General features: G+C 27.4%; 1 protein-coding gene across 1 annotated transcript in view; it reads right to left on the minus strand.

Moving 5' to 3' along the window:
• The window catches only part of LOC126737409 (uncharacterized), a 181,173-nt gene extending 173,541 nt beyond the window's left edge, over positions 1 to 7,632 (minus strand). The window contains exon 1 of the mRNA XM_050442297.1: positions 7,443 to 7,632. The gene's annotated coding sequence lies outside the window, so the exon portion shown is untranslated. The remainder of the gene's footprint in view (positions 1 to 7,442) is intronic.
• Positions 7,633 to 14,582: the final 6,950 nt, after the last annotated feature.

Genomic DNA, 14,582 nt, shown 5'->3' on the forward strand with positions numbered 1-14,582 from the left:
TAGAAAAACTTGAAATACAGTATTAATCACTAGAGATAAAATTAGCAGAAAAAGTAGCTTGGTGATAAATTATGGCCATCTTTCAGATTATTTTCAAACAAAACTAATTTAAAAAATTGGAGACTCTAGAAACTCTCTAGCATATTTTTTAAATCAGCAATGAACTTAAATTAGGGCACACTAATAACAAAAAAAAAATAGGCCGAGACAGGGTTCAGGTTTTTCTACAAATTTGCACCTGGTGAAACCACCTGGTGAAACCACCTGGATTCTTTTACTCTCAGATTAAGATTTTTTTAATAGGACATTTTGTTCATAGTAAATACAAAAAAATCCCAAAAACTAAAGGATTAGAAAGCATGTCATCTATAATAAATAATTCCATATTTTTTGTGTAATAAAGTATTAAGAAATAACCAAACAATAAAAAGGAACTATTTAAAATTGAGTTTACATTCACTTCTCTAACTCTATAATGCCATGGAAGTTGACATAAATTGCAATTAAACTGTGTTCGCCCTACTTACTACTTTTTTATTTAATTCACTCACTATTATCACGTTGTGCGGAAAAAAGAAAAATGAAGCTTCTACCTAAAGTAAATAACTCGTAATCTTAAAATCGATTAGGGCCAGTCAGCATTTTAGCAACTGTGTCTAAAATGAATATTTTATAGATACACCCATAATTTATTGCTTTTTTAAAAGATTAAGACCAGAATTATTTAGTCAGTTAATTTAGGGCTATTAGATTTTAGGATAATTTTAAGCTTGCTTTAAAGATTTTTCCTAAAATTCGTTTTGAGATTATCTTAAGAATTTAAGTAAGAAGCTCTGTGAAGTCAGGACAATTTTTTAATTATTTTTAGTAATTAGTTAAGATTTGTGTCAGGGCCTTAGTCTAGAATCTTAAAAGAGTGTCTGCAAATTTAATATCTAGAGTTTTACGAATATTTTTTTCATTATTTTCTTGTTAATAGCTAAATTAATTATTAATTTCCTCTAAAGCTGCAATCAATTTTATCTAAATGATCTGCAAATTACTCGAAACAAAAATATTTATTTCTTATACAAACAACTCTATTATGTCTATTATTTTATAATAACAAGACATGTTTTAAATCTATGCTTAAACAAATCTGAAGGTCTGGTAAACAGATCTATTGAATATAAATAGATTTTTCGTTAAGAATTTTTCTAGAAAGCTGGCTGATGTTTCGTTTGCAAAACATGGCAAATAAAGATAATGCCAAATTAGAAAAATACGAACTTTAATATTAATTTACAGAAGTATCTATACCATTTAAATATTTAATTTTGTTCCAGGCGTTTGATAACTTTTGTCGGCTTTTTAATAATGGTCAGCTAATGGTTCCTTTAGTTGCAAAAGTTAATATTCTAATTAGCCTACATTTTCATATATATGTATTTATAAAATCATTATTATAACATCTCTTTTTTTTAATCATTGACATGCCCAAACAAGTCTGGAAAACATTTAATTTAATATAAAAAAAACTTAAATTTAATAAAAAAGACGAATGTTTCGTCTACGAAAGTTAACAAGCAAAATGTTTACAATTAAAAAGTAGTAAATATAAAACAAACAAGACTTTTTACGACGTAAAAAGTTCCTAAAAACTTTTCCATTGCCTCAGGTCTACAACCTAAACTTGAATGCGAATTAGGCATAAAAAGGCCCGCGAAAGGCTGGTTCAAGCTCGCCGCTCTTTTTACATTATTAAAAATCCATTCTTCGGAATCGATTTTTAATTTGTCACATATTGATGGATCCATCTCTGGCCGCTTTATTTTTAGACGTATCGGTCGCTGCTTATCAATTTATTTTTTAATTCCTCGTCTGGTATTGATATGCAATTTTTTTATCGCACGGCAATTGAATTAGAAAAATTGAATTTGTTATAAAAATTTCGCTTTTTTTTAATGTAAAATGAATTTTGAGCCTTAGTGCAGATCATATTACTCGATAAGATAAGTACCGGAAAAGAAGCGATAAATAAGAAGTGCATATATGAATAATTATCTAAAGTGTGCTTTTGATTGTTCTAATTTCGTTGATGAGATGGACAATTTTCGCTTATTTTGGTTTTTGATTAGAGTAGATGTGATTATAAAAGAGAGTGGCCAAATTCCTTTAAAAGAAATCATAATTCCAGGTAGTTGGCAAACTTTGGCTATGTTTCAGTGGCAGATCGAAGTTTCTGCAACCAGTCAGTTCAATATTTTTGTAAATACTCAAGTCATTTTGTATTGTATTTGAATAAGTTTAGTGAGAAAAAAATTTAGCGTAAAAGTTGTCTTACATTTTTTCAGACAAACTATTGTAGTTTGTCAAAATGTATTTTAGGAGGTCACCAGAATATATTTTTTTAAGTTTTCTAGATAACTTTTTTTCTTAACAATTTTAATATTAGAATGTATTTCTTTTAGCTATAATTATTTTAGAATTTTTAATTTATTTCTTGTTGAAGTAATGTTTAATAACTTTCAGGTAAATAAAGTTTATTCAAATATTTTTCAGGAATCAATATAATAAATGAATTTTAGATAACTGAATATAAGTTTTTTAATCCAGTCTATATTATAGAACTTTTTAAGGTAAAAACTTAAAAAAAACGTAAAAACTTTTTTTACAATAACAAGTAGCATCAGTGTTTGCAGTTGGAGTAATTTTTTGTTCAAAAAATTTGATAATTTATCAGATAATCAAATAATATATTTATTTCTTCCAAGCAGTTTAATAAAATAAGTAATTTCACACTTTTTCTACACATTTAAAGATATTTGCCCTTTCTTTTAAAAAATTAGAGCTTTAGTAGTAAAAAATACAAAAATATCAAAAAAGTAAGAAGTAATTTTAATTGTAATACCAATTAAACACCGAAGCTCATTATCAAGGTTTTAAAATGCATTTACAAAGAACCTGCAAGTTCAATCAATATTTTCAAATATTTTTGAGCTAATTAAAAAAATTTCATAAATAGTTCAAGGAGTTAATCTTTTAGTTTTTTAAAAAAACCTACTTGTTTTTATTATTATAGAATATTTTTAAAAAGAAAATTAAATTTACGTTTGAAAGAATTTAAATTTGCATCTAAAATGTGCATAACTTAAAAGAGTTTGACGCTCATTCTCTGTACAACAAATATCGTGTAAAAAACTCATTGTTTAATATTAAGTAACGATTTTCAAAAAGTTTTAAGGTAACGCAGAGGTAGTTTTATACGTATTAAAAGTGATATTAAGAAAAAATATATATTTTATAATCTTTGGTCACTTTATTTACAGAGCATTCAATGTTATATCTAGATTATAAAGGAAAAATAGATTGGTGATATTTGGAATACGAAAATATGGAATACTTTTTGATGGATCTGTATTTGTATATGTTATTTATTCTGTATATGTTTTTATAATTATTATATTTCTATATCTAATCTCTTATTTTCTCTAGAGATTTCATGATTCTTTTAAGCAGTGAAAGTAACTTTTTTTAAGTAGACAGTTTAAGGATTTCTAAGTTTTTTTCAAGAAATTTAACACACTTATCTATTATTTCCAGGCACTTAAAAAATTATAATATTAAAATATTTTTAACTACCTTGAAGATAAAAGTGGCGAAAACTGAATTAGCTTCTAGCTTTTTCGAAAATTAGAAATTACTTCGATGTCAAATGTTTTAGGTAATTGAAGTAAGTGTTCTATAGCATTTTTCTTTCCTAAATATGGCAAGTTTGCTTAATTTATATATGGTATTTGTATTTTGTTCAGGCAGTCCAAGAAATATGCTAAATTACTCATTTTTATTTCTTCAGGCAGTAAAAAAAACTCAAAAGTATCAAAGATCAAAAAAGTAAAAAGTAATTTAAATTATTTGACTCGTTTTCCAACTGCCTGGAAAATATAAAAAATTATAACCTAGAAGTCCGTTATCAAGGTTTGGCAAGTTGCAATTTCACCAAATATTTTTCAGGCAATTGAACTAATTTCTTATTACTTACAAGCAATTGAAACATAAATCTTTTAAGCAGTTTAAGTTATCTTTTATTCTTAAAGCCACTTACTCCTAGGATTGTTTTCATTTTCACTAAATAAGCATAGATAGTTTAAAGATCTATTCTTATTAAAAAAAATATATTGGAGAATTTAAATTTGTATCTAAAATACGCATAACCTAAATGGACTTGACGCTCAAGTTTTTGTAATATATTTACAAACAAAAAAAAACTCTTGTTAATTGAATTAATTGTTCTAAGAATATTTTTCACTTTTAAATAGGGAAAGTTTATTTATTTAATAACATAAGACCAAAAAGATTTCAAAGACTTTTTTAATTAAATCTAAATTTAATGGAAAAATGAGATCGTATAAAAATTTGTGCCTAAATTATGCATAACTTAAATGGATTTGGCCCCCATGTTCTTATAAGAAAGTATACTATTACTGTACGGTTTTTAAGAATTTGTGCATATAAAACGGCACGTTTATTATGTAACATTTTTAATTTTCTTTCTAATTTTCTAATTTTAGATGGTTAATATGCATTGACAATCAAATTTTTCGAGAAGAAATATTTTAATTTAAAATTTGTAAATCTTAGGCACCCAAAAAATATATTTCAGATATTCATTGTAAATTGATTAATGGTTATCTTTATTTCTTACAGGCAATTAAAAGAATTTCATAAATCATTCAAGAAGATCTTTTAGTTTTTTAAAGGTACTTAGTCCTAGGATTATCTTTATTTTTATATCGTAAACATAGATAGGTTTCAAAGATACTTTTAATAAAGAAAATATATTAAAGAATTTAAATTTGTACCGAAAATATGCATAACTTAAATGAATTTGACTCTTATTTTTAGTACATGGAATATCGAAACCCATAGTTAACTGTTACTTAGAAACATTTAAAAATCCTTCAGTCTTTTCTCTAATTTTAGAACGGAAAGGCAATTTAATACGCCTTGGAAGCCACAATTAAAAAAATATATATTTTGGAAGTTGTATATTTTCGGTATGTTGGCAATTTCTGGACAATTTTTACTTTAACATTCCTGGAATGTCTAAATACATTAATACTTTTAATTTATTTATTCTTTTATCTTCCGGCGGACAAATTAAGGAATTCTAAACTTTTTCAGCGAGTTAAATAAAAATAGATTTAGCCACTTTAAAGATAAAATAGTCAAAATTTAATTATTTATATCCCAATTCTGTTATGAAGTTTTTGTTATATAGTTACTAAAGAAATATATATTTTCTTTATGTAATTGAAGGCCGGAAAGTCGACTTAGTTTATAACATAAAACCAAAAAAATTCCAATGACATTTTTTTAATAGTTAAATATAAATTTGACAGGAACAATTATATAGAATATAAATTTGTTTCTTAATTATACATAATTTAAATGGATTTGCCTCCTATTTTCTATATAAGAAAGTATAGTATTGTTTAATGGTTTTTAAGATTTTTTTTAGTATAAACTCTTTTTTTTATAAAACATTTTTTTTTAAATTTTCTAATTTAAGATCGTAGAGGCTGTTTAATTCGCAATGACAATGAGATATTTTTAGAAAAAAAAAGTTAAATTTAAATTTTTTTAAAACCTTGAAGGCAACAAAAAAATATGTTTTTGGTATCTATTGTAAATTGATTGTTGCTATCTTTTAGGCAATTGAAGCACTTTCATAAATCGTTCAAGCAGTTTTAGTTTTTTAGTTTTTTAAAGGTACTTACTCCTAGGTTTATTTTTGTTTTTATAAAATAAACACTGATATTTTTTAATTTTTTTCAGGCATATCATGATCCTTTTAGGCAGTGAAAGTAATTATTTTTATCTTTCGGCAGACAGTTCAAGGATATCTAAGCCTTTTATGGGAGTATAACACATTTTTTATTTCTTCCAGACACCTAAGAAACGAAATGAAAAATTGTTTTAGTTTGCCGTGAAGATAAAATGGCAAAAACTGCATTATTTATTTTACAGCTTTTTCGACACTACTAATAATTACTCCGTTATCAAGTTTTTCTAATATATATTTTTTTTTAAATTAAAGTAATTAACAACTAACATAAGGGTTCTATAGCATTTTGTGGTCCTCAGTAAGGAAATTTTAGCTATAAATAAAACCAAATAAATTGCAAAGACGTTTTTTCTAATAGTTAAATATAATTTAACGGAAAAAATGAGAATATTATTTTGTGCCTTAATTATGCATAACTTAAATGTAATTGACTCTCATTTTCCTATATAGGTATAGTTATTATTAGGTATGGTTTTTAAGATATTTTCATTATAACGGCTCCTTTATAATGCATGTTTAATTTTTTTTTTATTGTAATTTTAGATCGTAGAGGCTGTTTAGTAGGCATTGACAATAATATTTTTAGACACAAAAAAAGTTAAATTTACACTGTTTTAAGACCTTGAAGGCACCAAAAAAATATATATTTCTGGTTTTCTATTGTAATTTGACTAGTTGTTATTTTTATTTCTTACAGGCAATCAAATCAATTTTATAAATCTTTTAAGCAGTTTTAATTATTTTTTAGTTATATAAAGGTACTTACTTTTAGGAATAATTTTATTTTTATAGAATAAACATAAATAAAAAATATCATAGTATCCAATTTTTTCTCATAGAGGTAATTTTATACGCATTTAAAACGGTACTTTTAGAAAACAAATTTAAAGATTTTGTTCTTAAATTTAATTAATGTGAAAGATCATGAAGCGTGAATGTTCGGTATATTGCTAGAATTTTCTCAATACTTTTTACTTTATCGTTCTGGAATATCTAAATAAATTATTATCACTTAATTTACAAAGCATTGAAAAATTGTTTGGTGATGCTTTAAATATTAACTAGTTTATTATTTTTTGAAGCTAAATTTTTTATTTCTCAAAAATATTAAAAACTACTTCGTTGTCAGGGTTTTGTAATATATTTGTTTTATAAAAAAAATTTTTTTAGGTAATTGAAGTGAATGTAACTTGGCAACGAGGTTCCCCAAATAAATATAATTTAATTAAAAAAATTATGCATAACTTAAATGGATATGACTCTTATTTTCGTTTACACGGATTTTTTGGTATAAAACGGCTCTTTTATAACGCAACATATTAGTTTTTTTTTCTAATTTTAGATCGTAACGCCTATTTAATAGGCACTGACAGCGATATTTTCAGAAAATTTTTTTTAAAACTTAAATTTTTTAAAAATCTTGAAGGCACCGAAAAAAATATATTTCGGGTATCTATTGTAAAGTGATTAGTTCTTATCTTTCCATGAGCAATTCAGGCTAAAAAGCACATATTGCCTTTAACAATTGATTGATTTATCTCCCGTAAAAAAATCCCAAAATTTAAAAAAATTATATAAACTAAAATAAAAACTTAAAAAAGGGGTTGAAACTCACCGGCCTTAAAGTGAACTCACTTATCACCACTGTCACTTGTTGAATAAAAATCACACTCGACTCGACTTTTAAACGGGGAAGTCCGCGAGAGACTATTGGGAGCACGTCATGCCGAAAGGGCACTCTGGCACTATTCTACTCGTCCGTGCGTAACTTTTAAACTCGTACGCTATCGACCCGTACAACGGGCGCGAATACACTGTCAGACTATCGCACGATATCAGAGGGAAAACGCACTTGTCTCGTATGTTGGTCGCAACGTTGCCGCCGATTGGTCGGAGATTGTCGGAATATTCAGAGGAGGAGGAGGAGGAGAATAGCTCAAACAGCGTTTCTGGATATCAGGTTTATAAGGGATTCTTATACAATCTTTCTTATAGAAGTAGGAATATGCCATAATGCCTTTTGTAAGATTAAATACCTTATATAAGCTATGGTGTAAGCTGATGGAAGTGACGTGACAGGTAATATCTTATGAACAAGTTCATGTAATATTGCATATAATTTTTTACTACTTTCAAGTAATCAAATCAAATTAAATTAAAACATGCTTTATTATCGTAAAATATTTAAGGACAAAGCTTCCTACTAGATAAAATATTCAGCATTTAAATCTAAAAAGTAATAATAGGTAGCAAAAAGGGAGAAAAATACACAGAGGAGAAAATATTTAAGCTAGCAAAATCCAATTTTTTTGATAAAAAAGGTAAACATCATAAATTTATAATAAAATTATCACACTAATTAAAGTTACACTAATCACCAGAAACAAAATTAAAAATTGGCAAGTCAGATCAAAATATTCATTACAACTATAAATTGCTTTACATTTAAAGAGTGATGCAACATATCTTTTGAAGCAAACTAAAGCTTGTGTAGACTATAGTAAATAGAAGACGCTTAAAATTCGGAAAAGAGAGAATTGCCTGTGTTGCTCACAGGATAGTACGAAATAATGAAACTAGATATATTCGGCGCAAAATATTTATTGTTAGCCAGCAGAGGGCTTTCTGCGGATGAGCCATCAGTGCTAACCCAAAGCGAGTTGAATGTGATTTTTTATTTTTTATATAGTAAAAATAAAGCTAAAATTAAAGATAGAGAGATAAAATGTACTCGCTTGTCAGTAACGCACAAGAGTTCCATGTAGTGAAAAAAGCATTGTCACAAATTTAAACAACGTTTTAAAACATTTAAGATTACAAATAACACACCAATAAATCTAAAAGGATGTACAATATTTAAAAAAGGGAAGACGTTAGTACCCTTACATACTTATGTTAGAATTGTTTTGAGAGCAAAAATCTCGACTTTTTGGCCGGTTTTTGGGACATATCCTTGTCTCAGTTCTTTGATATTCTCGGTATCATTCTAAAATTGTGTTTTTCTATTGCAATTTATCCAATTACGTATGAAAACACTCATTTTATAATAATTTTTCGCCTATTTTTAAACTGCGCCCAGGATATAGGCCTTTGGTGAGCCGAAATCTTGTTTTTTTTTGGACATATCTATGTAAGAGTTATTTAATATCCTCGATATTATTCTATAAAACTGGGTTTTTCTATTAAGGTTTATTCAATTACGTATGAAAACACTTCTGTTATAATAATTCTTTGCTTATTTTTAAACTGCGCCTAGGATAGACCAGTTTTTGGGACATATCCCTGTCTCAGTTCTGTATTATCCTCGGTATCATTCTAGAATTATGTTTTTCTATTAAGGTTTTTTCAATTACGTATGAAAACACTCATTTTATAAGAATTCTTTACTTATTTTTAAACTGCGTCCAGGATATAGGTCTTGGAGAGCCAAAATCTCGATTTTTTGGCCGGGTTGTCGGACATATCCTTGTCTCAGTTCTTTAATATCCTCGGTTTTAAAATTTTAAAGTAAGCAAAGTGAAATGTCAATAATTTAGTTTTATTCATGTTTAGAGACACACCACTGTTTAACCCTGCCTAAATCATCCGTTACATATTTCATTAATGACTCATGATCTTTATCAGTCTATAAAAGGATCGTGTCATTTGAAAAAATTGTAAAACGACCTCTTATATTAAGAAATGCAAGGACATTAATATAGAGAAGGAATAAAATAAGGCCAAGCACGGAATCCTGAGGCACTTCATGATCTATGAAGGTTACAGAACACAAACGGTCTAATAACTTGACAATTTGCCTTCTGCCAGATAAGAATAATGCAAACCATTCCAGAGTACATCGTCTCTGAAACCGTAGCAAAAAAACTTACCAAGTAATAATCTGTGATTCACGTAATCAAATGCTTTAGAGAAGTCTCAGAAGACTGCGAGGATCTGCGATTGCGTCACCAGTATTTAGGCCCTAAGGAAGGTTATCATTCTTGGCTTTGGCAACCAACAATTCTATGGTCTTAGATAGACATAGTAAAAGTGAGATAGGTCAATAACTAGCAGGGTTATTTAGTTCACCACATTTAAATTTTACTATAGATGCTGTCATAGAATAGGAGGTTATTCGGAAATGTAGCTGTTTGAACAGGAAGTTATCTAATCATAAAATGTAGTAATTTTTACAAAGCGTTTTGTTTGGTAATTTAAAGCATAACTTAAATAGACTTAACACACATTTTCCTCAATATTTAAAAGACACGAGTTTTATTAATGTGTAAGAAGTTTGAATGTTTTCAAGTATTTAATAAATTAATTAAAAATAATATTTAAGCCGTAAAGTGAAACAACGAAAACTTTATTTATCTTACAATTACTTGGAAAACTTTTAATTATAATTTTTTGACTGTGTCAAGCGTAAAATACAGTCCTTTAAATTATTGCCAATTTTTTGAGACTTAAAAATAGAAATTAGGCTCTCAGATTTTCTGGAAAGCGTGAAATGTTTACAAACACGCTGCAAATAAAAAACCAATAATCTCGCTACTCATTTCGAAAAAAGAATAATTAAAAATGTTTAAGGATTTTTACAATAAATCTTTTTGTCAGAAATTACAAAAATAAAATTTATTCGAAAACGGTTACAAATTACCTCCTTTATCACGTCCTTCAGTTTGAAGCATAACTTTCTACCTTAGGAGAGCATGAGACGTAATATAACCAAAAAGAATTAAATTATAAAATCTTTCGATTCTATAACAAACTGGCTATATCATTTTGCTGCATATCGGCTATATAGATAAAAAGCTGTTTTATAAATGTCTTTCTGGGTTTTTATTACAACCAATCTAAAAGCCCACATATTTGATTAAAACTGTGCATAAAAATTAATTAATGGTGATGGTTGATATTTTATTTTTGAATGCTTTAATAAACCTTGTTTATCTTTCTCTAAAATTGAAATTAAATTAAATTAAATTGCTTAAAAAAAAGTTAATGTTAATGAAAAAAATTGTATTTAAATAGTTAAAAATTTAGTTTATTTTTTTAATTTAATTAGCAATACTTTAATAATTAAAAATATAAATATTGATAAGGAGTGTTAAATTTAAACAAAATTTAAATTTGTACATTTATAGCGACACGAATAAATAAATATAATATTTACACATTGAATTATCTTTGGAGGTTTTTTGTATATGAAATTTTTTTTCTGAAACAATCTTAATTAATTTTTTATTTTCTTTCTTAGTTTTGGGCAAAAGTTTAAATCAAGGAACATTATTAAAAAGTAAATAAATTTAAAAGTTCACAAAATTTGCTTTGTTTTTAAATTCGATCTGGGAAGGCCTTTTACAGAATAAATAAGTATTAAAATGTTAAAAACTGCAATTTATACAAATTAATTATTGGTAAGAGTTTATGGCTAAATACAAAATTTTAAATTGATAAGAAAACTCCAAAAATCATAAGTTTTATATTAAATTAGATATGGAAAACAAAACTTTGAAAATATTTTCTTCATATAATATATTAACATAAAAAGTTTAAAAAAAGTGACACTAATTAAGTTCAATTTTCTTTCAATAATTGCCATCAAATATACCAATTTGTTTTGGCTATAAGCCATACAGAAAAACGAATATAATATATATATAATGCCCATTAAAGATTAAATTAATTTTTGAGTATTTTTTTAAATATGAATTTTAATTTCTATTGCAATTATTATTAACCTATTAGGTTTTTTGGAGCTAATAATAGATTTTTGTAAAAAATGTAATTAAGAATCATTATTAGAAAATTCAACACTTATTTATTATTTAAATATCTTTGATGTTAGCTACAAAAGTCACTTTTTGACGAAATTCCGAAAAATGTTGCTCTTAAGTCAACATTTTTTGCTCGTTCTGGTGATATTAGAGACTTAAGTCGTACCGTTTTTATTTAGGCCCCATAAATTGGTAGAAAAGACTTAAGTAAAAAAAATCTGGTCTGGTAATAGAGTCTTAAGTTTACATAAGACCTTCGTACCAAAACATTGTAAAAGGAAAGTAGTGTCATAATGATTTAAGTCAATTTAAGTCCTTTATATCAAAACGTTATTTTTGAATTTAAAATTGCATTGCTGACTTAAGACGTATCAATTTATCATTATTATGTATGTGGAATTTACACGTGGTTAGAAGTTTATGTGTAGTCTTTTTTTTAACATGAGTGCAAGAAGTAAACTTATTTTGCTATTGGCAAGAAAATGTGAAGAAACAGGTAAATATCATTGTTATAATTTTTAAAATTGTCTTATATTTATTATTAGTAAAGTATTACGACATAACATAACCTCATTATAAATTTACAAAAATATAAATTATTAATTCTAGTTATTTCACACTCCCATACACCGGATAATGATCACGAAAAAATGCCTAATACTGATCACCCAAGTTACATAATTTTAATGCCTTTTCCAACTGTTAATTCGGATTTTTCAAATATTTTGGACTTTGCTGAGAATTTTTTGGGTGAAAATTATATACAGTTGGATACAGCAAGTAATAAAGGTGAATTCTTTTAAAACGGTATAGTAAAAGAACCATTTTTGCTTGTAATTTTATCGTATATGTTACTGACTAATTTTATATTTCTAGTTATCGGCGATACAATAAATAAAAGTTTAGCTGTGTCGCTAACAGAAGATCAGATCCCAGATATAGGGTCTGTAACATCATCGCCAGTCCCTTCACTGACGGCAGATTTGATAGCTATCTTAAATTCAGATGACAGTTATGCAGATAAGGACTATTTACCTGGATAATCTGAAAGTGAAAGCAGTGACGACAACATTGATTTATTGTCCATTCAGAGAAAAATAAGTCGTTCAAAGGCTAATATTTCCTCTACTAATATTTAAAGTAGTATGTTAAGTTTTTAGATCGTTATATTTTTTAAATTTTAGAATCACAAGAAAAATGGAACATAACTGATCAAGCTGGACCTACTGCTTCCTCAACAATAATTGGAGCAGAAAAGGCAAAAGTTTATATAGATAAACCATTAAAAAAGTGGTCCCGAGTTGTAAGAAAAGAGAGAACTAAAAAAATTCATTCTGGACAAAGTTACGTGAATATAAGCGGTAAAATGGTAAATGCAAGATATATGAAGCCTTTAAAAGATTGTAGAAAAAAATGCTAAATGAAGACGTTCGAAAAAAATTTTTTGATGAATATTGGTCCTTAGGATCCCATAGTAAAAGGGTAACATTTATTTCAAATCTAATATTAATTCCAAAGATACCCAAGTAAGTCGTAAAAGAAAACGCGACTTTTCAAAAAACAAAGAAGTAACTTACGAATATTTTTTTGAAATAAATGGGAAAAGAATATCTGTATGCAAAGGTTGTTTTTGTAAGAGTTTGGATGAAAAGGAAAAGTTTATAAAAGTGATTTTAAAAAACAAAATGCAAAGCACTTCTGGATTTACTGTTGAAGAAAAAAAGAGGTATAACACCTTCCGTAAATAAAAAATCTGAACAGGAATTTAATGAAGTGCGTACACATATTAAATCGTTCCCTTCTCACGAGTCATTATACAAGACGTACAAATGATAAAAGGTACCTACCATCGCACCTACATAAATCTGCGAATTACGTACGATCTGTACAAAGAAGGAAAGCAAAATCCCGTGGGAAGAACGATATGTGAAAAAAGAAATTTACAAGTTAAAACTATGGTTTAAAACGCCATATGTTGATACCTGCTATAAATGCGACACTCTTAGTATGCAAAGACAGGTTGCTTCTAAGTCAGGAATTAAAGAAGATGAAATTCGTTTACAAAAGGAACTGGATCTGCATCACAACCAAGCTAATGCTGCATTCGAAGCAAAAACTAAAGATAAGACGGAAGCTACAATAAAGCGCCATAAAAAATGCTTTAGTTTTGATCTCCAGCAGTGCCTTCCAACACCCTTTATAACTTCTTCAGTAGCATTCTATAAACGTCAGCTCTCGACGTATAATTTAACTTAACAGTGCATGATAGCAATTGAGAATCGACGCATTACATGTGGCATGAAGCATTGGCTGCTCGGGGAGGTAATGAAATTGCTTCCTGCTTGTACACTCACATTAAAAATTTGCCCAATGATGTAAATAATATAACTTTTTACTCCGACACATGTGGTGGACAAAATCGAAACAGTCATGTCGCTGCTATGTTTATAAAGGCTCAAAGTGAAAATCCCAATTTAACGATAAACCACAAGTTCTTAATATCTGGGCATACACATATGGAATGTGATGTTGATCATTCCATTTTAGAAAAGCGAAAAAAGAAAATGGAAAATCCAGTATATCATCCACACGATTGGTACCAGTTGGTGAGAACAACTGAAAGAAAAAGACAATTTAAAGTCCATGAAATGGAGCAAAATGAATTCTTGGATTTTTCCGGGTTATTAAAGTCAGTAATGGTCAACAGAAAGAAAAATATATTAAGCGAACAGTTTTAGTGGCATAATGTGCAATGGCTACAATATAATAATAGCGGTATGGTTCGTTATAAAAGTTCTATATTTGATACTAAAGATTTTAAAATTATAAGCTTTCTGAGACGGGGCAAAAGTCAAAACCTAAAAGATTTGGTAGTTAAGGAACTGTATACTAAAGAATTTCTTTGGTGCTACCAGTGTTTCACCAATTTTATCAAAATTTACCTACCGATACTAAAGTTATTGATAATGACCCAGATCTAGTGGATGAAGCAGTAG

Source organism: Anthonomus grandis, chromosome 6 (genome assembly GCF_022605725.1).
Source record: "Anthonomus grandis grandis chromosome 6, icAntGran1.3, whole genome shotgun sequence".
Classification (NCBI taxonomy): domain Eukaryota; kingdom Metazoa; phylum Arthropoda; class Insecta; order Coleoptera; family Curculionidae; genus Anthonomus; species Anthonomus grandis.